The sequence below is a fragment of the Phalacrocorax carbo genome, chromosome 16 (genome assembly GCF_963921805.1).
Source record: "Phalacrocorax carbo chromosome 16, bPhaCar2.1, whole genome shotgun sequence".
Classification (NCBI taxonomy): domain Eukaryota; kingdom Metazoa; phylum Chordata; class Aves; order Suliformes; family Phalacrocoracidae; genus Phalacrocorax; species Phalacrocorax carbo.
Window position 1 is genome coordinate 655,197 of NC_087528.1, and position 21,624 is coordinate 676,820.

Genomic DNA, 21,624 nt, shown 5'->3' on the forward strand with positions numbered 1-21,624 from the left:
AGAGCCCCTAAGACAGACACATCCATCACACCCATCCAGCTCAGGTGCTGCCCTGTGGTGCCCGTTTTTAAGATCTGATTGGAAACACAGCATCTGGCAGCTTCTGTGTGGCCACTGCGCATGCCGCAGTCTCCGCGGCGCAGCGGAGCTCTCCCGCACGACAAAACTCCTGCACTGGGGAGGAAAGGGGGGCAGGAAAGTTGTTTTTACCTCCCCAAGCTATGCAGCCCTTCCCCTCCCTCCCAACTGTTGATACCACTAGCGTTCCCATAACTCCATTAATGTGCTAGAGAGTTTTTTTTCTCTCCTCAGCTTGTTTTTGCTGCTTTATTCGTTAAATCTGCTCATCTGCTTGCAGATGGGCCCAACAAACCCCAGTGCTGGGTCAAGGTGAGCAAAGAAAGCATTTTGCTGGGACTGGGGACAGGGAGCGTCTCCCACTTCAGCAGCAATGAAATATTTATTCATTTTATCCCAGACTACACCAGGAGAGCTCACCAAGCACCAGCAGACCAGCTGCAGCCACACGTGTAAAACAGTCTGATGGCAAAGCTGGTTTAAGGAGCCCATTCTTCCTCCCGCTGCCTGACAGCTCCTCAGCCGTACAGCAGCAACCACCTGCGGTGACCCTGCTGTGAGCCAGATCACCCACTGACACCGACAAACAGCAAAAGTGCCTTTCGGGTTTGGTTTTTTGAGTTGGTTTGGGTTTGTGGGTTTATTTTTGTGGCAAAGAATTTTTGTCAGAAGGCAGGACCACCGTGGTGCCAGGCTCAGAGCACAGGCCTCTCCCATGCCTGCGAGAGCACGTGCTCGCCTGAGCTGTGACCCCAGCTGAACTCCCCCACTGCAGGAGAAAAACCAAACAGTAAAGAAAATCACAGATGCAACAAGAGAGCAAAGTACACAACAAAGCCTCACAATTCGCTCAAGTAAAGAAACCACTTTATCAGTACTCCCTACTACATGGGGAACGAAGTTTTGGAGTTTGGATTGCACCAGTGATAAATCCAGTGGAAAGACAGACGAGCAACGCATCTTAAGTTCTGCTTTCTGCATCTGTAAAACCGGCCTGCAAAGGAAGGGCGACATCAGTTTAACGTTGCTAGAACACTTTCGAGGGAAGATGCAGGCTGCGTTAAAGGGAGCGCTCCCGGGGCCGCTTCCCGTGGCTCGGGCAGGAGCCTGCTGTGTGCAGTATCATACATGACCACCAGAATGCTGCATGAATGCTCACACCTGTTACTGCACGGCCGGGGCCCGCCGGGGCCCCCCGGGGTTCATCTGGGGCGCGGGTGAGGCTGGCTGGTACGAGGCTGGGCCGCGGCCCCGCCGCCCAGCAGCCCTTCCCCAGCCCTCGGCCCTCCGCGGCCGCGACCGCCTCCCGCTCCCGCTCACCTCGCAGGCGGCCGCGCCGGGGGTCGCTCGGGGAACGCCGGGAGCATTCACGGGACGGACACGTCGGCACCGGGCAGCCCCTGCCGCACGGCCGCCCCTCCCGGGCAGCCACCGGCCCCCCGCCCCGCCTCCTCCGTCCGGCCCCCAAGCCGGGCTTGGCCCCGGTCCCCCCGCTGCCCCCAGCCCCACATCCTCCCTCGCAGGCTCCCGCTGCCCTCCCCATCGCCCCCCGCGCCCCCACAGCGCTCCAGCCCCCCATGTCCGGTCTCCCCCAGCCCCCACTGCCCCCCATCGTCCCACATCCCTCTCTCCCAGGCCCCCACTGCCCCCCTCCTCCCACGCGGTCTCCACCCCCCCCACCCACCCCGACCCCCAGTCCCCACTGCCCCCCATCGCCCCCCGAGACCCCCATCCTCCCTCCCGGGCCCCTATTGCCCCCTGCCACCGCCCGGTCTCCCCCAGCTCCCACTGCCCCCAGCTCCCACACCGCCCCCCAGCCCCCAACACACCCCCTGCCCCGCTGCCCCTCAGCCCCAATACCCCCCCCGCCATCCCAGCCCCCAATACACACCAAACAATCCCCCCATACGCCCCCAAACCGCCCCCCACTACCCGCAGCCCCCCAACACCCCCCAGATCCGCCCGCCACGAGGCCCCGCGCAGCCGGAAGCAGGCGAGCCGGAAGCTCACCGAGACGTAGCGAAGGCCAGAGCGCCTCGCGGAGCACTTCCGGCCTGCCGCGGGCATCCAAGCGCGGCCTTAAAGGGCCAGGCACGTCTCTGCGGCGAGCGGCGGGGCCGATGGCGGGCGGCAGCGGGGTGGGGCGGGGGGTCGCAGCCTTGGACCCCCGGGGCCGGCTCCCGCGGGCGTGGCTGAAGCGGCCTCATCGGCAGCGCGGGGTAGGCCCAGGTTTAGGCCTGGCTTTGCGCTGGGCTTCCCGGGGCGCCGAGAGCTCCGCTCCCGTGAGCGGCTGTTCAGCACGAGTAAAGGTATCTCATGTAATTTAATCACAAATTTCCCTCTGAGACATTCTGGTATAAACAGCCCAACAAAAGAAAACCGCCACAGCGCACGTGCAATAGCTTTCTCCCTGACGGCTCATCAAAAAATGAATAAGCACTTAGTTTTATTTCTGCAATAACACATTTTAGCAGACCTCTAATAAAATACACATACAGATCTGAATCATACGTGCAAAGCCCGGGCGGGGGAGCGGCTGGCACAGCCCAGCGCCGCACCGCCAGCCAGCGAGCGCTTTCGGGCTGCCCGTAAAACCCTAGCGCGGGCTCTCGGCGCCGGCACACTCGAGCGAGGGCTTAAATGACGCGGTGACGGCTGGTTGTCCCACCGGCCTGTCCCCACGCGTGCGAGGGCAGCTCGGCCCCTCCGGCTGAGCCGTTCGATGCTCTGGTTTCCCGTCAGCCGGTGCGCGGCCCGTGCCGCGCCGCTCGGAGCCTGCTCTGAATACTAAACCCTTCGTTTTCTTCTGATTTCTCTTCTGGTGCTTGTAAATACACAGGCGGAGTGTTCTACAAACGCCGAGGAGCATCTTTCCGGTCCCTGTGAAATCGGAGGTCGTGTTCCCCACTTTGCACAGAGAATTGTGATGCGAAGGGATGAATGAAAACATAAATACCCACAGATCTGAGGAGCTCCCTTTGCAAAACCTGCTTCTGCGCTTTTCAGCGTACAAAGCTCTTTCCTTCTGCCCCTTGACCAGGTCATGAGCCGGGGGATGTTCACCTCTCTCCCAACATAGCCCAGATTTTCACATGTTGCTCGTTTAATGTTGGATGTGGTAATGCTCGGTAGAGGTTTTTTCCTTATTAGCAGCGTGCAATCCTGTAATAGCACCAGGTCGTGCCCAGAGCGGGGTGGAAGCCCGAGGCTGGGCACTGGGACGTGGCGTGCAGTGGCCACGCAAGGCTCCGCGCAGGCCTGGAGAGCCAGCCAGGCTGCGGCAGGCGCCCCGGGGCACCCTCACAGAAGAGGTGGGCTTTTCCAACAGAGTCAGAGAGGTCCGAGACCCTCACAACCTTGCCTAATACCGGCCTGGCAGGGAGGTGCAAGAAGCAAGCAGACACCCCCTTCCCTCCGGAGCAGCGCACCAGGGCAGCGCGGGGGCATGCGTGTGCAGAGCCTGAAAGCAAATGCATTTCACCACCGATGCTGCAAACGGTGCAGCCTTTGCCGTGTCCCCCTCCCCCCTTCGGTCTCTGCTGAAAGGAGCCACAGGACCAGGCAGCTGCCCAGCACCGACCAGTCGGCTTCTGCACGCCCTCATGCTTTCATTTTTCCTCGGTGTCACACTGCTGGGGCTGCGGCCAGCTCTAAATGTTATGTATCTCGTTTGTACAGCCGAACCTGCGCTGTCTGGCTGATGGCAGGGACGGCTCTGAAAACAAACCAATTTTTTTTTTCCCTTTTTGATAAAAGAAAGCATTACCTCTCTGAGATTTACACACTAGATCAAGCATAAACCTGAATTATCTCCCTCTTTTTTTCCAGGGAGCAGATAATGGGTAGATCTATCCATCTGTCTGCTTTGTTACACGTTGCCTAGCTTGGCAGCATTTCTGTTACTATTAAACCATGTTCACCCCCCTTGACATTTAAAGGGCCGTTATATGATCATTGTCACAGTCTCGTACGTGGATCCTTAAACCAATTCTCTCCTCCTCTTCCCGCTGGTGATGGATTTGCTCGTTTATGCCATAGTAATTTGTTTTTCTCCTGCTGCGCTCCAGCAAAATGCTTTCACTGTCAAATGTGGCTTTCTGTACAGCCCTTCCCCGCGGTGCCATGTTACAATCGAGCAGCTCGGGGCAAATTGGAGCCTTTCAACAGCGTTAGCAAAACAAAAGAGCGTGCGCCTTCGGGAGCCTGATCGCGCCAGGGCTGGGTCTTCCCGCGCTCGGGGTCGCTGCTGCAGCGGTGCGAGACGTGGCGGAGCACAGTGCTGCTGTTCCTGGTGACGGGGCCGTCGGCCACCACGGCCCCACGCAGAATAGCCTGTGGGACACACGGACGAGGCTCCGTGGCGAGGAGCACGTGGTGCCCGAGAGCAGGGAGTGGAGGCTTTCCACCTCGTTGGGAGCAGCGGCTGGGAAGCACCGTCTGCTCCAGGGTTTGCAGCTCATCCATTGGGTCAGCACACACACGGGGAGAACGTGCAGGCCAGAGGGTTTGCTGCCACCAGAGCTTCTTGGGATGACCTGTGAAGGGGAGAAACACTTCAGTGCACTGAGTCCTGAGCATACTTTAAAGCCCGTTTTGGCATCTCCCACGTTCTGTTGGCAAGATCAGAAACGCCGAGGGTGGTACCCAGCTCCGCCAGGCACCGGTGGGCAGTTTTGCCAGCAGGTTGGTCTCTTGCACGTCCAGGCATTGAGTTAAATGGGTAAAAGCACTCAAGAGAGTGTGAAACAAAGACGAGCCCTTGTCCCATGCATCGGTTTGTGCTTTGGGTATCTCTGATATGAAAACCTGGCTCTGTATGTGCTCCCAGCCTGCTCCCACCACACACCTGCCTCTCCTAGGGCTGCTCATGCTGAGGGGCTTTGCCTGCTTTCATGAGCAGGACCGTAGCCTGACGCTATTCAAGAAGCATTTGGACAACGCCCTCAGAGCCATGGTGCAGGGACAGGAGCTGGACTCGATGGTCCTTGTGGGTGCCTGCCAGCTCAGGATAGTCTATGAAAGATTTTATGAAAGCTCGATGTGCTCCGGTTCCTGCCACCTCGGAAACGGGCCGTGAGCAGGGCTACCCTCGCCCATCTTGTGCTTGGAAAATGTGGCCAGCGGAGAGCAAAATGCAAGTGTCCGCCTTGGTTGGAGAGCGTCACGGCTGGTTGCGTGGCAGGTCGTGTCACCCGGACACCTGAGCCCAAGGCACTCAGAGCGTGCATGTCCACCCCGCCTCGGGGCTGCAGTGCTTCCGAGCTGAAAGCTTGGGGATCTCTGCCTTTACCTGAAAAACAAAGTGAAAATTTCCTTCTTCACAGAGCTCGGTTGTTTCTAGAATTACTCCCATCAGCATCTCCTCTGTTCCCAATCCCCTGCTGCAGAGAAGGTTGCAGAGGTTTGTGTATCTAATGAATTGCTATTCAAACCCACTCGCTTGTAGAGAAACATCCTCGACCAAATCCAGCTGTGCTGGGGAAGGATGCTTTCTCTCTCAGGCACTTGTCACTGTCCCCAGCTGGAGGTTTCTCTCCCATCGGCCTGCCAGCAGGGCAGTTTGTGTGCACACTTCAGGCGGAGCCGGCTGGGCTGGTGTCCATCGACTCCTGAGATGACAAATTTGAGAGCAGGTGACCTGATGAGGAGCGCCGCGGTGGCCAGGCACGCAGCTGATCGCAGCACGTCCGCGCTGCTGCCTCCCACCTACCGGGGGCTTTTTGGAAGAATAAGTCATTGTTGCAAGGTCTCTGCCAGATCCAGTATTGTACGGCTGAGCTTCCCTCACGTTAGCTGTACCAGGCATTGTTTATCCCCCAGCAGACAGCATCAAGCCACTGAGCAGCATATCACGGAGCTCGGCTGACTTCTCAAACAGAGGCTAACGGTGCACAGCCCCGAGCTCCTCTCTGTTGCCTGGTGGCTCAGTGTTGTGTGCGTGAAGTAATGCCTGCGGAACAAGTCTCAGACCTCTTCACGTTGCTGAAACGAACCCCGAAGTGGGACAGAGTCCTCCCCAAACTGCCTGACCAGCAAATCTGCAAGACTAGCAGCGTCCAGCCGCGATCGGCTGTGGGATGCCAACTCCTTCCACCAGCACAGATGATCTCAGAGATGATGTTTCTTGGCTGTGAGTGCCTGCAGGACAGGACTCAAGGCCAGCAGTATTCATCTGCTCCTCCCATGAAAACTGCGTGACGAGGACAGCTCTGCGGGCTGGCGTTGTGGGTAATAACCTTCTTTAACCACATCGGACCCCTGTCTGAGCAGGAGGAAGGCTGGGCAGTGCAGACATGGGTGGTAGCTGGGGCCAGCCCCGAAGGGACTGCAGCAGTCCATTTTATTCTGTGCTCAGGTAGCCATGCTCTAAAATGCCTCTGAAATACTCCAGAGCGCTTGGTCCTTTTCCACCTGGGAGCCTTCTGTAGCCTTGAGGGCAAGGTCAAGTCACAGCAGCAAACAGGCAGACAGAGGCACAGACAGAGCTCCGGTCGCTGAAATTATCCCAAGGAAATTCCTCCGTACTGCACTCTGGGGACCAGCGCTGAGACCCTCTTGCTCTGCAAAACCCACAGCCCTAAACGTCCCCCACCTCCAGCCAGGCACCGCCGCTGCTCACAGAGCGCCCCACGCCCCCCGGCTGCCTCCCCACCGCCCCGACGAGCTGCGGCCGCGCAGGAGACGCTTCCAGCGTAGGCGCCTCGGGTTGCCCTTTGCAATCTCCTTCTGTTGCATTACTGGAGCGTTTGGCCAATTTGCATAATAAACACATGATATAAATGTCAAAATCAGCCACATCCATACCTTATTTTCACTTCAGACTCTAATTGCCTCATTTTGACTCTAACTCGCCTTTGCAAATAGCTGGAGCCTGGCACGCCGGGGACGTCGCCTCTCCGGATCCCTGGGGCTGTGCTCCGAGAGCCCGACATCCATCTTACTTACGGCCGCCCAAGAGCTCCTGCCTTTCCTGCAGATGCAATTAGCAGCTCTGCTGCCCGACACAAATGGACCCAGGGAGGAGAGAAAAACACATGTTGAGCCAGGAGGCAGACCCGCGCGGCAGCCTTGGGAGGCCGATAGCCTCTTCTGCGTGCCAAGAGGGAAACCGCGGCAGAAGCAGCCGGGCGTCTGGCTCTTCGTTGCAGATCCACGCTGCAGATCTGCGTTCCTGGTGCCACCCGTCTCACTTTGGTTTGCACCATTTCTCGTGATGTGCCATGGACACAGATGTGCTCGGGGTGTTTTTGCAGCTGGAGGGTGAGGGGTGAGGAGGCGCAGCTCCAAACCCTGGTCTCTTCCAGTCGTATCCGTGCACTCCATTCCTCCTCCTGCTTGGCTGTGGATAAGCCCTGTATAAACCTACCTGCTGCTCTCCGTGACAGCCCCACTGACTGCGTCCGTTGTCTCCTGTGGGGCACATTTTGGGCTTGTATCTAAAGGTTTCAGAATCCCTAAAGCACCACTTTTCATTTAATTCTGCAAATGCAAATGAGGATTTGCAGGAAACCATTTGATTCACGGGTTCATCCTTTATTTTGGCAGATAGCATCAGTTAAACGCCTGCTTATTTCTGCTTTGTGAGAACAATATACACCACTTAAGTACACATACAAGATAGACTGATCCATAAGTGCTTATGAGCTGTTTGATTTACTGCGGCGTCTTTATCTTTGCTGAGTATCTTACAAAGTCATTTATTATTTAGCAGTAAATTAAAGCAGAAGGTCTGTGATTTTCAACAACAGAAATTAATATCCCAGCGCTCCATTGTACCATATATATATATATCTATAATTTACAGCACTGAAATCAGCCACAGAGCTGCGAGACAATCCGTTTCCCCTTCTCCCTTGTTACCTCCTGATTACGGCTGCACAGGGGGAAATAAAAAATGGACTCACAGGAGAGACGCTGAAGCCAGTGAAGGATAGTTTTAAATTAAAAGTCCAGTTTTTGTGGCTCTCATGAGATCCCCTTTGGTTCCCATTCTGCCCTCCCGCGCACATCACTTATGGATAACATATTGAATGTGCGACACTCTTGCCTCGAGACTGCTAATTTTTAATCTCACCGGTTCTGCGCTAATTGTTGTTGTTATTTTTATCCCACCTGCAAGCCCGGCAGGCACGTGCTGCGGGGTGCTTTGCCCACCGCTCACAGAGGAGGGGCGGCCACGGTACCCGCAGGGCCGGAGCAAGCAGTGGCTGTCCGAGAGACGAGCGACGGCGAGGACAGAGCCCTTCCCCCTGAGGCCCCGCGGACCCCTGAAGCCCCTGGGTGATATTAGGAACAAGGGTGGGGTGTTGCATTGGAGAAAAATACATCCTTTGAGCTGGCAAGCCCTTCCTTTGGGTCTGGGCCAGCTCGCCGCCAGCAGCCTGGTGCCACGTTCAAGCGCGATAACATGGCCAGGAAGTTTTATGGGCTGTGTCGGGCTCCGGCTGACACAAAGAAGCTAATAATTTATAGCAATCTCGTGTACTACAAAGGCAAAACATGTCCCTCTCGGAGGCAGCTCTGCGAGCCGCAGGGATAAATCAGCTCCAGCAGGGAGCAAACAGGAGAAAAGCAGAGAAATGACCCCAAACTTTCCACTTGGCTTCTCCGGGAGGAGGAGGGTGCAGGGGCCCTGCCACCGCCCCCCTGGCGTGGGTCGCGTCCCAGCCGGCCCGAACAGGCGCCCAGGCTGTGCCGGGGTTTCTGAGCGCTGCCCGCAGGCACCACGGCCTGACCTGCTCAGCTGCGGCTGCCGGGACACCCACCGCCAACGTCCCCTCCCCTTTTGCCTGTGCCCACATGAGCCCCCCATCCTCTGGAGCCTGCCTGGGCTGCAGAGTCAGGACGTTTTGCGCCCCAGAGATGTGGGGGGACGGGGGCTGCACCCCGGGGGCCACGCGGAGCCGTCTGGGCGGTGGCGGGGTGCACTTACCAGCCACTCCTTATGCTCACCAGCGACAGGAGGCATCTGTACGGCAAAGCCCTCATGTCTGGGGCCTCCGCGGGGGCAGGATTTGTGCTTTTGGCCAACAAATCCATCTTCTGGAATAATCCCAGGAAACTCGGCGCTACCCTTGATGCTGCCAGCTGGGAAGGGCGCCAAGGGCAGTTACAGATGCTTTCCCCCTCTCTAACCATGACCTCAAGCCAGCACAGCCACCTCCATGTTGGAGCAGCACAAACCAACCTCCCAGCACCTACCAGAGGTGTTCCACCACACCAGCAACCAGGGTTGCACCATGCCAGGACCGGGGCTGCTCTCGCCGCGATGCTGAGCAGCCTTCTGCCCCGAGTCCAGAGCTCCCCAGCCCAGCGGCCCTGCAGCATCGGACGGGATGCAACACCCCATCGCCTTATTTTCACCATGCTCGCTTGCTGCGCTTCCCCAGGCAGCTGGCGGGCTGGATCACCGCCGAATTATATGGGCGCCCTTCAATTTCTCAGCTAAATTAAGAGAGTCGTTTGTCTTGCAGCGCGCCAGATAAAAAGGAAAAACGACATCAAGAAATTCAGTCTTTAACAAGTCGCGCTTTCCCCCCCTCTCTTCTTCTCAGTGTGGAGAAATTTCCAAGGAGAAACCGTTGCAGTGTTATTTGTCTTTGTTTTGGGGAATAAAAGCAAGCTGATTAAAAGCAAACATAAAGCAAGAGCTGTGGGGTCCCAGAGGCTCCCTTGCAGGACTTCAAAGGGAAAAAGGAATAAAATTCTGGAAGCGTTAGATCAGGACATTTAAGCTCTGAAGATCATATCAGTTACGGATGAATTAAAACACACAACAATTAGCGCTGAGAGCTACAATACCTGAAGAGATGGGGAAAGCTGGTTCCTTCATGCTCGTCAAGTCCTTCCAGGGATGCTCGCGCCGGGCTGGGTTTGCGGCGGAGGCGCTCGCATCGTTGCCGGCAGCATCTGCGCGTCGGCGCCGCACCGGCCGGGAGAAGGGCTGTCGTCGGGAAGATGCTGCCGTCCGCGTTGCGGGGGACCGCAGCCCACCCTTGGGCCCCTGCCTGGAGCGGGGGTGGGGAGAGCAGCCCTCCGCGCTCCCCCCGGGGCCTGCACTAAGCCCCGAGATGACACAACCTGGAGGTGGAGATAAGGTGGGAGAACAGAACTCCTCCATGAGCACTGGGAGGCCCCTGAAGCTTCTCTCCTCGGCGCCTGCCAGCTGAAGATTACGGGCTTTTATTTTCTTCTTCCCAGTGGCAAGGAAAAAAGAGAAATAGGGAAAAAAGAAATCCTGCATGCAAAACATGAGCCTCAAATAAATATCATGGCTATGTTATCCCATTAAAAACACATTTAGCTTCAAGCTTTGAACACCTTGGGCCTTACAATGCTGGGCTCTGACTGCAGCGAGCAATGGGAATATACGCCTGCCAGCTGCTGTTGGCTCCTACCTCCTTGGCAAACCATTTCCTCTTAGAGGAGAAATTTTTGCAGCAGAGCCACTTGGCTTCAGCCCTGCCTGGGAGTTAATTTGCTTGAAAATCAGTAAATTAGATTAGATACCCGTGTAGATCAGGGGTCATGGGGATGGAGGAGGGTCCAGCTCTTCAAGGGTGTCCCCTTCCCCTTTGGAGTCAGGTGAGGCTCTCCTTGCTCCATTCCTCCTGCCCTAGAACTGGGAATGGGGCTTTTGAGCTGCCAGTTTCTATCTAGTTCTGCAGAAAAGGGATGCCTGGACCACTGTGCTCCAATAGTCCTCCAAGGGCAGTGAATTGACCGAATCTCCAGCAGGTGAATGGGAAGGAACCACTTTCCTGCATGCACACACACCACCGTGGTGATGATAAGGATGTTCAGTGGAAGGAAAAAAAATCAGGCAGATTCCTATCAAATAACATGTTACCATATAAGCGATGCTCAGCAGTGTGGAGGCCGAGTTGGGCGCTGGGGTACTTCGAGAGGGAAGTTCAGCACCATGGAGATTAAAAAATTATATAAAACTGCATTTGCACTGCAATGAACTGAACCAGATTTGGGTTTTTTTGGTGGAGGAGCTCCTCCACTTGCCCAGGCACCAAGGGTCAGCTCCAGCCACAAGAGCCACCTGGCCTGTGGATGAGTTGGGCTGCACCGGTTCAGGTTTTACAAACTGGGTTTGTGGGTGCAGAGCAGCATCATCTGTTGTCCTCGGCAGGGGGATGAGACCAGACAGCGCCTCATCCACCTCCATCAAGAGACATCCATCTCCCTGGAGCTGGGCACATCCCAGCCCCGCCAGCCTCAACATCCTCCACTCCTCACAGCTGCCTCCCCTGCTTCTTTTTCCCCCACTTTTACAGCTTTTTGCTCAATTAGAGCAGATCGAGGCTGACCTAGGGTAGTCCTTCCTGCCAAAACTTTTCATTCCTTTAGATGGGAAAGGTGCGACAAACCCTTGTGACTGATGCCTCCAGTGGTATGTTTCAAAACCCTTCCTCGCCCCAGAGGGCAGCCGTGCTCCTGGCTGCTGGAGGAGGGGGACACAGTGGGTAACCTGCAGCTGCCAAAGGTTTGCTGTTATATTTAAAAAGCCCTGGAGCAAGCCTTTTCACCCTGGGCCATATACTTAAAAAGCCTTTTCGCTCTGGACCATTTATCGACTCTAGATGTCCCCATCTGCCGAGCCAAGGCAGTGGCACTGTTTGCCAGGTCCCTTGCCTGGTGTGTGCAGCCAGGGGGTGGCTTTCCGCAGGGCAGGGTGACATCCCACCAGGAACGGGGGCCTGCAGGAAAGGTTGCACCCCACTTCTTGGCTCCTGAGCAGCCACCCCACAGCCAGCTCTAAGTGTCCCCATTGCCACTAGATGTCAGTGAAGGCTGGAGCTGGGGCTTTGCTTGGGAAGGGCTGATCCTGGCAGCAGCGCTGGGGAAGAAAGAGTGGGGTCCTTGGGTGTGGGCATCCCATCGTGCCCCTCACTGCAAGGCTTGGGGACACCTGGTGCGACCTGCCACCTCCAGGCGCGGGTTTGGCCAGGCCCCTTGGGAGATGCAGGGGAAGCCTCCAAACCCTGCTGTTAAGGGTATCAGGAGTCCAGATGCCCCATCCCTGGCGCGAAGCAGACGGCAGCCTTCAGCCGGGCAGGCAACTGCTCCTCATTAGGTGATAAGCAGCATGTGAAAACAGCAAGGGAAATAAATCAGGCAGTTTCTCTGAAGGATGTGCTACAAGCAGCTTGTTAGTGTGCAAGGAGAGGTGGGATGTGAGGTTTCCGAGGGAGCTGCACGGCCCTTCCTGCAGGCTGGGCTCTGCACTGTCCCCAGAGCCCTGTTACCAGCAATAACGCATCAGCGATTTACCACCCCCCTAAAAGGATCCTCCCCCTCCCGAGTCTTGCCAGATCCTTGGCTTTCCCATGGGCAGCAGGTTTCACCCTAAGCACGAAGGGCTAATTTGGCTTTGTCACTGGGGACGGGCATGCGGCAGCGCCGAGCCAAGCCGGGATGCTCCGGGGGCAAGCGGGCAGAGGGCAGCCCCCAACCCGATGGCACCGACCGAGCTGAACCTGCACCCTCCATCTCCAGAGGTCCAGACGAGCAGCTTTGCTGCTGCCCCCAGTAGCGGTGTCCACATGGGAGTAGCTCCCCTCTCAAGCAAGCTGGTCTCACTTACAGCATCAAAACATAACAAATAAATAACAGATCTCTTATTTCCACAGAAAGTGAGGAATTGTGATGTTACTGAGCCAAGCAGAACAACTTGATTTTTCACTTATTGAATTACAACACACTGGCTACAACTTCCCAGTGAGAAGCGGTTTCCCACCACCAGTGGACAATAATTTAGGCAGAGTTTGAAATAAATCCCCAGCTTCCCACACCAAAAACCATCAAGATCAACCCCTTCCCCTACAAATATCCCAATGAATTACCATTTTCTAGTAAAAAAAGCCCAGTGCTTTACTTCAAATTCTCAACTACCTCTAGCTGTGGGCTGGCGGTTCACAGACACTAAATACTACAGGAGGGTGAAAACCCCATTCTCCTGCCAACCTCCCTCAATGCATATTTGGGGGCTCCCTTTGTCCTCTGTTTCCAGTCCCGACAGCCAGCGGCTACGTGCTCCACCCCTCAAACACAAAAAGTGCAATTTCCAATCCCATTTCTATTCTTACAAATATCTCCCAAGATGCACTCCCTGCTCCACAGGACCCACACCCAGAAATCCACCCGAAAGCCCACACTGATTAAAACAGACTTGATTTTTTCTTAGTATAATAGTATGGGGTTTTGGTGGTGGGGGGTTGGGTTTTTGTTTTTTTTTTTTGTTTGTTTGGTTTGGTTTGATTTTTTGGGGTTATTTTAAAAACACCTATTTGCTGACGGCATTCCTGTAGAAAGAGATGGCCTTGCACCCACCAGGGTTGGAGAGAGGTTGGTTTGGTGGGCTGGAATGATCTGTGCTGAGCCGGGGCAGAGCGAGGTGGGATGCTCTGCCAGATTGCCCGAGCCTTTAGCCAGCGTGGGCAGGGGTGTGAGGGTCTTGGTGCAGGGCTCAGCGGCTCTGCAGCCCAGCCTGTCAGGGAAAAGCCAGCGCCGAGCAGCTGTGCCGCAGCCACGGCGAGCCCGGAGATGCTCTAAGCACAAAGTGGGATTTGCAGTGTATTAAACCCGCCTGAGGTGTCCTTTGGAGCCACAGGGGCTGGGGGAGGCTCCAGAGAGACACATTTGGTCAAGCCCTGGCTGACAAATTTCAGGGTGGCCCCATGGCACGTGGGGGGGACAGAGCGAGGCCGCCGCCGGCCCGCGCTGCATGAATAAGGCATAAAGTGCCCACAGAATAATTGCTTCGTCTTCGGCAGCTCCGTCAGTCCTGCTCCCGGGCTCGAGCCATGCCCGTTATTGGGAAGGGGTAATAAAAACCCAGCCGCCGCCACCGAACCCACGGAGCCCGGGAAGGCTGGGGGCTGCCTCTGAGTTAATTGCATGCAAGAAAACAGCTATTAGGCTTTCTGAAGCCTTCTGAAGAGAATTAAAAGGGAATTAAGTTGCTCACTTCAGCTTAGTCAGTACAAATAAACCTTCAGCTGTTGGATTAGCAATGCTGAAGCAGGAGCAGTGGCTGCTGGAATTTATTTCTTTCTGGGATTTTTTTTTCCTTCTTTTTTTCTATTCTTGTCATTGAGGGCAACATAGTGTCAAACCCACCCGGATCTTCTCCAGCAAAGCCCTGCCTCTGTGGCCGTGCTGCTATTGCTTTCATTCCTCATTCCTTCCTCACGGAAATCAAGGAAGAAGCCAAAAAAACCCAAACCAAAACCCCAATCCCAATTCAATTCACACCGGTACCTTTTACCCCCACGGGACTCCAATGCAGATCTCATTTTTCATATAATATTGGGCAAAGAAGCATACCTGGCAAATAAAGAGATGCTCTCTCCCCTGTCTGCGCGTGGTTTGCTCTGCGCAGCTGAACTCCCGCTGCACCCGGCAAGAGAGGTGAGCCCAGGCAGAGAATAAACTGCCAAATAACCGCCGCCTGCAAACGGACTTGGAAATAAAGATTAGATGGGCTTAATGGCCAAATCCTCTGCCGGTGGAACCAAAGCGCGGTTTGAGAGGGCAGCGGCCCCCTGAGCCCCGGCGCGGGTTTGTGACCTGGAGGCGTTCGCAGACAGCCCAGCCCGATCGATGGGCAGCGCAGCCGACGCAGGCAGCACCGTCCTGGGGGCGGCCGGGGGCCGTCTCTTCACTGGGGTAATCGAATAAATGTGAGGAAGCTTCATTTCTTCACCCACTGACTCCAGGTACAACCCAGCGAGCCTGTTCCTTAGTTTCCCCCCCCCGCAAAATCACACTTCTCTTTTCTACAGAGCGTGATTGGATATAAACTCAAAAATCTGCCTATTTTTTATACACACACAAATATACTGTTTAGAGTGGAAGAAAGGAATTTCTGGCTAAGATGCAGGACGTCCCCCCCTCCCTACAGACGCGCTTAGAGGCGGTGCAGCATTTGCTGCGTTAAACCCAAGGCAGGAGGCAGGACAAACAGCCAGAAGGCGGCTGGGCTCGGGCAGAGCCTGGGTGCTGGATCCCAGCCGGGTCCAGCGAGTCCCAGGGGTTTCCATCAGCCAGGCCCGGCTGGAAGCAGGTGTTTTGCAGACACTGGCAGATGCTGGTTTTCTGCCCGGTTCGTGTCCAGGCAGGGGAGTGCCGGACGCCAACTGGCGCTGCTTTAGCTGGGATTTTTATGGTTTCACTGAGAGGGGTTTTAATAAAGTTTTAGAAGTGTTAAGCAGAGCCTTGAGCCCCACCAGCGTTAGGAGAGCCGTGGCGTGGGGGCGGGGGCCCCTGCCGGTCAGCTTTACCCATCTCCCATTCCCCTCCGGCAGGATCCAGCTTCACCACGGAGCCAAACCCCACACCTGGGACAGGAGCCCTCACTTTAGCCCTGCCGATGGTCAGGACCCCGCTGCAGGATGAGGATCTCGGGCCAGCACTAAGCGTGCGGGGGGGCGTGGGGGTGGGGGGTGACGGGGTGGGTTGCAGCGGGACGGGGAGAACAGGAAAGCATCAACATGCCCGAGCGCCCCGGCTGAGCGGGGCCTTGTCGCCCCATCCCCTGCAAGGCAGGTCCTCCCAAGGGACGACGAGGAGCTCGTGCACACCGGGGTGGGCTCCTATACCTTTGGGACCGAGGTCTGGGGAGGTGGCCCCTTTTGGGGGGGCTCTTGGGGGAACCCAGGCATCCTGGATTCCATCCCAGCTGCCAGGCGCGGAGCCGAGGAGCCTCAGCAGGGAGCACCGGCGGAGCCGCAGACGTCGTGCCCCGCGCGAGCGCGCAGCCTGCCCAGCAGCGGCCGTTTGCCTCTGCGCGCCGCAAATCCCGCTGCCTGTGGATCAGCAAGGGGCCGAGCACGCAGGCGCAGCTGAGCGAATATGCTCACGACGTGCAGTTATTAACTGGACAAATCTCACACATTTTTGGTGCTTGCGGAGCTCTTTCAGGGAGGTTTCAGTGGCTGAGACTTTATTCCTCCTTGGGAGGAACTCCTCTGGGAGCACCCTGGGTTGCTTGGTGGTTGTGGATGCTTTAAATCATACCAAGACCTTGCTACCCCCAGGCACTCGGGGAATAAAGTCCCACTGTGCACATATGCGTGAATATAATGGCTTGTGGCAGAGATAGGGCATGGGGAGACTTGCCTGAGGGCACAGGATAGCCACAACCCCTGCTCACATTGCTTTCACAGCCCTGAACACACAGGCTGCACCTGCTGTCCCCCACAGCGTCCCAGTCCCTTTCCCAAGGGGCTGTTCCAGCCGCTTTCCGTGCCACTCCCAAACACCCCTGCTTGCCAAGGCTCTCCTGAACACCAGTCCAAAGGAGACGGTCAAAGACGGCCAGTGAAAACACATTTGGAAACAAGGCACAAATACCTACAGCCTTGAGCATTTGCTCTGGATTAGGCAGCCAGCACGGGTGCTCACTGTAGCCCCAGGGACCCTCCTGCTCTCCCCTCTGTCCTTCCCTCCGCATCCCTCCTGCTGCTGAGAGTCCCTCGTGCCCTGAAAAGGAGGGCAGCGGGCCGAGAGCTGGCTGCACCAGAGAAAAAACCCAGCAAAATAGTGCGCGGCAGGTAGAAACCCTACGGCATGGTCTGGGCTGGATGCTGGCACCGCCCGAACGCCCCACAGCACCTCGAGGGTCAGCAAAGGGAGCGCTGCTGGTTTTCCCAGCCGTAAGGGAACATCAGACGGTGGAAGAGTCAAAAGCAACACTCAAATGAAGCAGAAAAGGAGGGAGATGCCCAGCCTCGCTCGCCGGGCAGGTCACACACGCGGCATCTTTATGCGCAGGTAATGATCTGCACGGGTCAGCGCTCCCCGCCCCGGCCTGATGGCAAATAGAGCCGCTTGTGCTATTAGCACTGTGATACACAAGCTGAGGGCAAAGCTATCAACCAATTTTCCTCTTACAGAGCCTGGAGGGGAGGGGAAGGATGAGTAATTCCAACCCCAGGGTGCGCAGGGTGAAGGCTGGCAGGGGGCGAGGGTGGCAAAGCAAAGGGCCGAGGCAGATCCCCCTTGGAGCATCTTTGCTGGCACCAAAAAGCACCAGCTGCTGTGGATAACACCCCAGGAATGGGGCACAGGCTGGGATCACCCCGGGTCCAGGCCAGTGGCTGGCTGGCTGCAGCAGGAGCATCACCCCAGGGCTTTAACAGAGGGATTTCCACCAGGGAGGAGAGGATTCACCCTGTGGTTGACCTCTTACCAAGCCTTTCCATGTTTCTTATTTTCCAAACAGCTGCTTTCTTGTGGGCAAATAACACTCACCCCCTCCAGGCTGCCACCGCGGAGGGTGGACAAGTCACACGCTTGGGGACAAATCCCAGAGCTGCCACATTCTACAGCACGAGAAAGAAGCGGACCCAGCTGGGCTGCAGGGCTTGCTTGACCCCAGCACCCTGGGACAAAACACTCCCGCACCAACCCCAAAATCAGCGGGAACTGCCCTGCCACACGACGAGTCACGGCAAAAGGCTTCGCTGCTGCCACCGAGACGCCAAGCCCGGGTGCCTCTCCCGCTGATGCTGTTCAGCCTGACAACATCTTTTTGATTAAATTCTCCAGCTTTCAGGGTGCTGTGCTGCCTGGCATGTAATACTTAGGCTGCTAACGGGATGTTTCATCTCCGCCTTCCCCTCCTCTGTGCAATACTGAGGGCTACGTGTGCTCCCTTCCCTGCTTGGGTCTGCGCAGTCAGTGGGTGTTTATCCTCTCCTCAGCAGCAAGGCGGGGGTAGCAAGGCCCTCGAGGAGGCTCAGCAGTATCCTGGGGTGGCAATAGACCAAAATTGCTCTGTATAAGCCCTCTGGGATGGATAGTACAGGAAAAAAAGGAAAAAAGGAAAAAAACCAGGGCTGTTGGAGGGTCCTGCCTCCTCCTGTGTGATGCCCCAGTGGGTCCGGCCAGCCCCCGTGATACAGCCCTGCACGGGTTTTGTCTTTGCCTTGGCTTCGTCTGCAAAGCAAGCAAAGCATGAGCTCGCTTTACCTTCAACACACATTTCCATCGCTGCTGGGGCTGTACCGAGCACGCAAAGCCTCTGAGCTCCTTTGCACGTGCCTTGCCCCTGCGGAGCCCAGCAGCATCCCCCAAGGGCCCACATCTCACCCCAGGCTGGAGAAATTCATGCTCGATAACTGCTGTGACAGCTCCTGCAGGCTCTGGCTTGGCCGTTTATCTGGGTGAGATGTGCTTAAACACAACCTGGACAGAAGGGCAGCGGCAGATGGGACCGGCTTGTTCCTCACCACCGCCACTGGCCGCGGGGACAGGCGGGCCTGGGCCAGGAGCATCCCCTCCATCTTCCCCAGCAGATGCTCGAAGGCGGCTGCAGAGCTGCCTGACAAGTGACGTACTTGGCCCTGGCCTAAAAATGTCAGTTGGTGTTCTCCTTCCCCGTGACAAGCGTGCTGGGGTTTGTTGCTAGTAAAACTGGGGGCAGGAACTCAACAAAACTCCAAATACAGACACGGCAACTGAACTGTCAAAGAAAAAAATTTAACCCTTGATCCTCCTCTGCTTTGATATACCATTTGTTTTTAACACAAAGAAAATAGAAATTCCTTAATTTTAAGCAGCTGCCACACGGCCCAGGCCAGTGTCGAGGGCAGATGCAGTTCAGAAGCCCTGGGGAGGGGGGACAGGACCAGAGCGGCCGCTCCGCCGGAGCGAGCAGCATCCGACCCCGCCAGCAGCGCCAACCTGCTGCATCCAGCCTGGAGCCCGTGCGCGGAGTCACAGCGATGAGCCTTGTCTTGCTAATAAAATAATTGAACATGATCGCCTGCCCTACTCGGATCATGGCCAATATCCACCACATAAACCTCATCTGCCAAGAGATTTATTTGTTAATTAAAGGTGGGGGGGGGGGAAGCCTGGGCAAGGCTCAGTCCTGCTCTGCGTGACCCTGGGCTGCTGCTGCAAAACACAGCCCTGGAGCTCGCACGGGTTTGCACCAAGTGAACTGGGATCAGAGGGCACCTGAACCCATCCCAGGAAGGCTTGGGCTCCTGCTGCACTGGGGATGGTGGTTTGTTCTGCGATGGTGGAGCACTGAGGGTCTGAAGAGGCTGACTAGGTGATATCTCAGTGCCTGCCCTCCAGCTCTGGTTAGGAGGGTTTGCACCCTGCGCCTTCCTTACCCAACCGGCAGGGAACAGCCTGGCCGCTCCCAAGCGAAAACAATGAGAAAGCAGAAAGATAAAAATGCCCATAATATAACCCTGCTAATAAGCGGCATGACAAGGGTAATAAATGCAGCCTTTCCTCAGCTGCCCTTCCTGCTCCAGAAGCCACCCCTTCATCTAAAGCGCCGGCGGAATTTTTCTCCTTTTCATCACCAAGCAGTCGGCTGCCTGGCGCAGCATTTTTTCCCCAGCGTGGTGCAAAGCACCTGGATCTGATCTCGGGGCCCAGACCCTCAGGAAGGATGGAAATCTGTGAGCACACGGGGCAAACGGCTGCTGCTCCTCACTGGGCCATCAAGGCTGAAAAAGGAACTGCTCCAATCACTCTTTTGGGGGGATTTAGATGTGTGTGTGTGTTTTCGAGTTTTCAAGTCCTCTGGACTTGGCCCCAGATGCTTTAGGTTTTGGTATTAGGAATTAATTCTTTCTGGATGCTGCCAAGGTAACCAGTGAGCCGGGATCCAGAAGCACAACCCCACATCCCTGGGTTACAATGAGAAGTAAAGGATTTCAACCCGGGGGGAAAATCCCTTTGTTCGTACACAAACGATATGAGACACACTAGTTTTGTCTCTACATGAGCAAAATCCCATGTTTCTGCCCCTTGGAGGTTGGGCAAAACCTGGGATTTACGGGAGGTGTGGGCCAGCATCCTGGGGCTGTCAGCTCTTGGTGCTCCCGGGGGAGCCGCGGCCTGGGATGGGCCACGAACCCCTCCGACAGCAAACCCACCCCCCTTGGCTGAGATCACTGTGCATTAATCAAGAATTATAGGGTATTTTCACGGAAATTGATCAGTTCGAGAACAATTTGCAGACGGAGCAAGGGGCCAAGTGCCCGTGATAACAGCGGCAAACTCCTGTCACCAGCCCCCGTTTTTACGCAGCCCCGTTTCCACGAGCACCCTGGGCTTTCCCCCATGTCCGCACTGCACGGACACATCCCTCCTCTCACCCCAGCCTGGCTTAGGCCACAGCGAATGATACACTAAATAGATCTGGGCAGGGGGAATCAATCCATATCTTTTCCTTTCTCGGAGCACGGGCAGCCCCGCAGGGAAACCCTGCTCGGCGGGAGCAGGGCAGCCCGGCAAAGCCAGGCGGATGCTGCAGCCACGGGCCCCCAGCTCCTCTCATCCCCCCCAGCCTCCACCTCGCTGTTGAAGCTGGCACCAAAGGCAAAACCTGCCTGAGATGATTTTTCTTTCTTATTTTCTATCTTTCACATTCTTTGCACAGCCCTTCTGTCTGGCGGTATGCTAACACTGCCACCAAATTGAAGTTGGAAGATTAGAGCAATCAAATCCATTTCCACAGGATACATTTAACTGGACAGGTTTTGCTTTAAACCTAAGTACCCTACTGGGGATTCATTACCAAAATCCATCCGCTTCCCATTTGTTTCTAATGGGAGGGAAGATGAGGTTTGAATAATTAAAAGCCAGCTCCTCTCTGCCTGCCGCTGGACGGAGCGAGACTGTGCCGCTGCTCTGCCCGCTCGCCTCTGCTCCGGCGCCCGAGCCCCGCGCTGTGCAGTGACCCTGCAAAACCCCAACTGTTTATAGCATCACAGAACGGTTTGGGTCGGGAGGGACCTTCAGAGCCCACCCAGCCCAACCCCCCGCAGCGAGCAGGGACATCCCCAGCTCGAGCAGGTTGCTCAGAGCCCCGTCCAGCCTGGCCTTGGATGGTTCATGGGACGGGGCATCTCCCACCTCTCTGGGCAACCCGGGCTGGGCCATCAACATCATCGTAACAAATTTCTTCCTTACATCCAGTCTGAATCTCCCCTTTTTTTAGTAAAAAAACATCACGCCTTGTCCTATCGCAACAGGCCCTACTAAAGCGTCTGTCCCCAGTAGCAAAGCCCTCCAAAACCCCACCTGGCTCCGATTTGCAGGACCCTGGCTGGGACGTGAGCTCCCAGGATGGGCCCTGGCTTTGCAATGCACCAACTCATCACCAGGTGAAACTAGTGTTTTAAAAATATCTCCCTAAAGAAGGAGCAGGGGAACAGCCACTGACTTTTTCCAGCTTAAAGCTCTCCCAAATCCTGGTGTGTGGTTGCATCAGCTCGGAAAGGCTGGGCTTGGGCATGTCGGACAGCCGTCGCCTTCCCTTGCAAGGGCAGCGGTGGAAAGTGATGACAAATTCCTCCAGTTAATTAAAAAGCCCAACTCCGACAACGTAGCAGAGCTTTTGAAGTAATTTATGACCATTTATTCATTTTGTCCCAGCACAATCTCTGTGGAAATGTAAAATTCAGCTACTGTATGATTTTCTCTTTACATTGACTGGAAGGAGAAAGAGTGAATAGATTCTGTTAAATTAATTATCAGCATTGATTTCTTGTCTTTTTTATA

At 56.0% G+C, this 21,624-nt stretch overlaps 1 long non-coding RNA gene and 1 other non-coding gene across 2 annotated transcripts; both read right to left on the bottom strand.

Moving 5' to 3' along the window:
• Positions 1-928: 928 nt before the first annotated feature.
• LOC135315948 (uncharacterized) lies at positions 929-1,697 on the bottom strand. The gene is made up of 2 exons (XR_010375437.1): positions 1,399-1,697; positions 929-1,072 (listed from the first exon to the last, which is right to left on the bottom strand). It is a non-coding gene; the product is annotated as an uncharacterized LOC135315948 (long non-coding RNA).
• On the bottom strand, positions 1,187-1,359 carry LOC135316016 (small Cajal body-specific RNA 16). The gene has a single exon (XR_010375492.1). It is a non-coding gene; the product is annotated as a small Cajal body-specific RNA 16 (non-coding RNA).
• Positions 1,698-21,624: the final 19,927 nt, after the last annotated feature.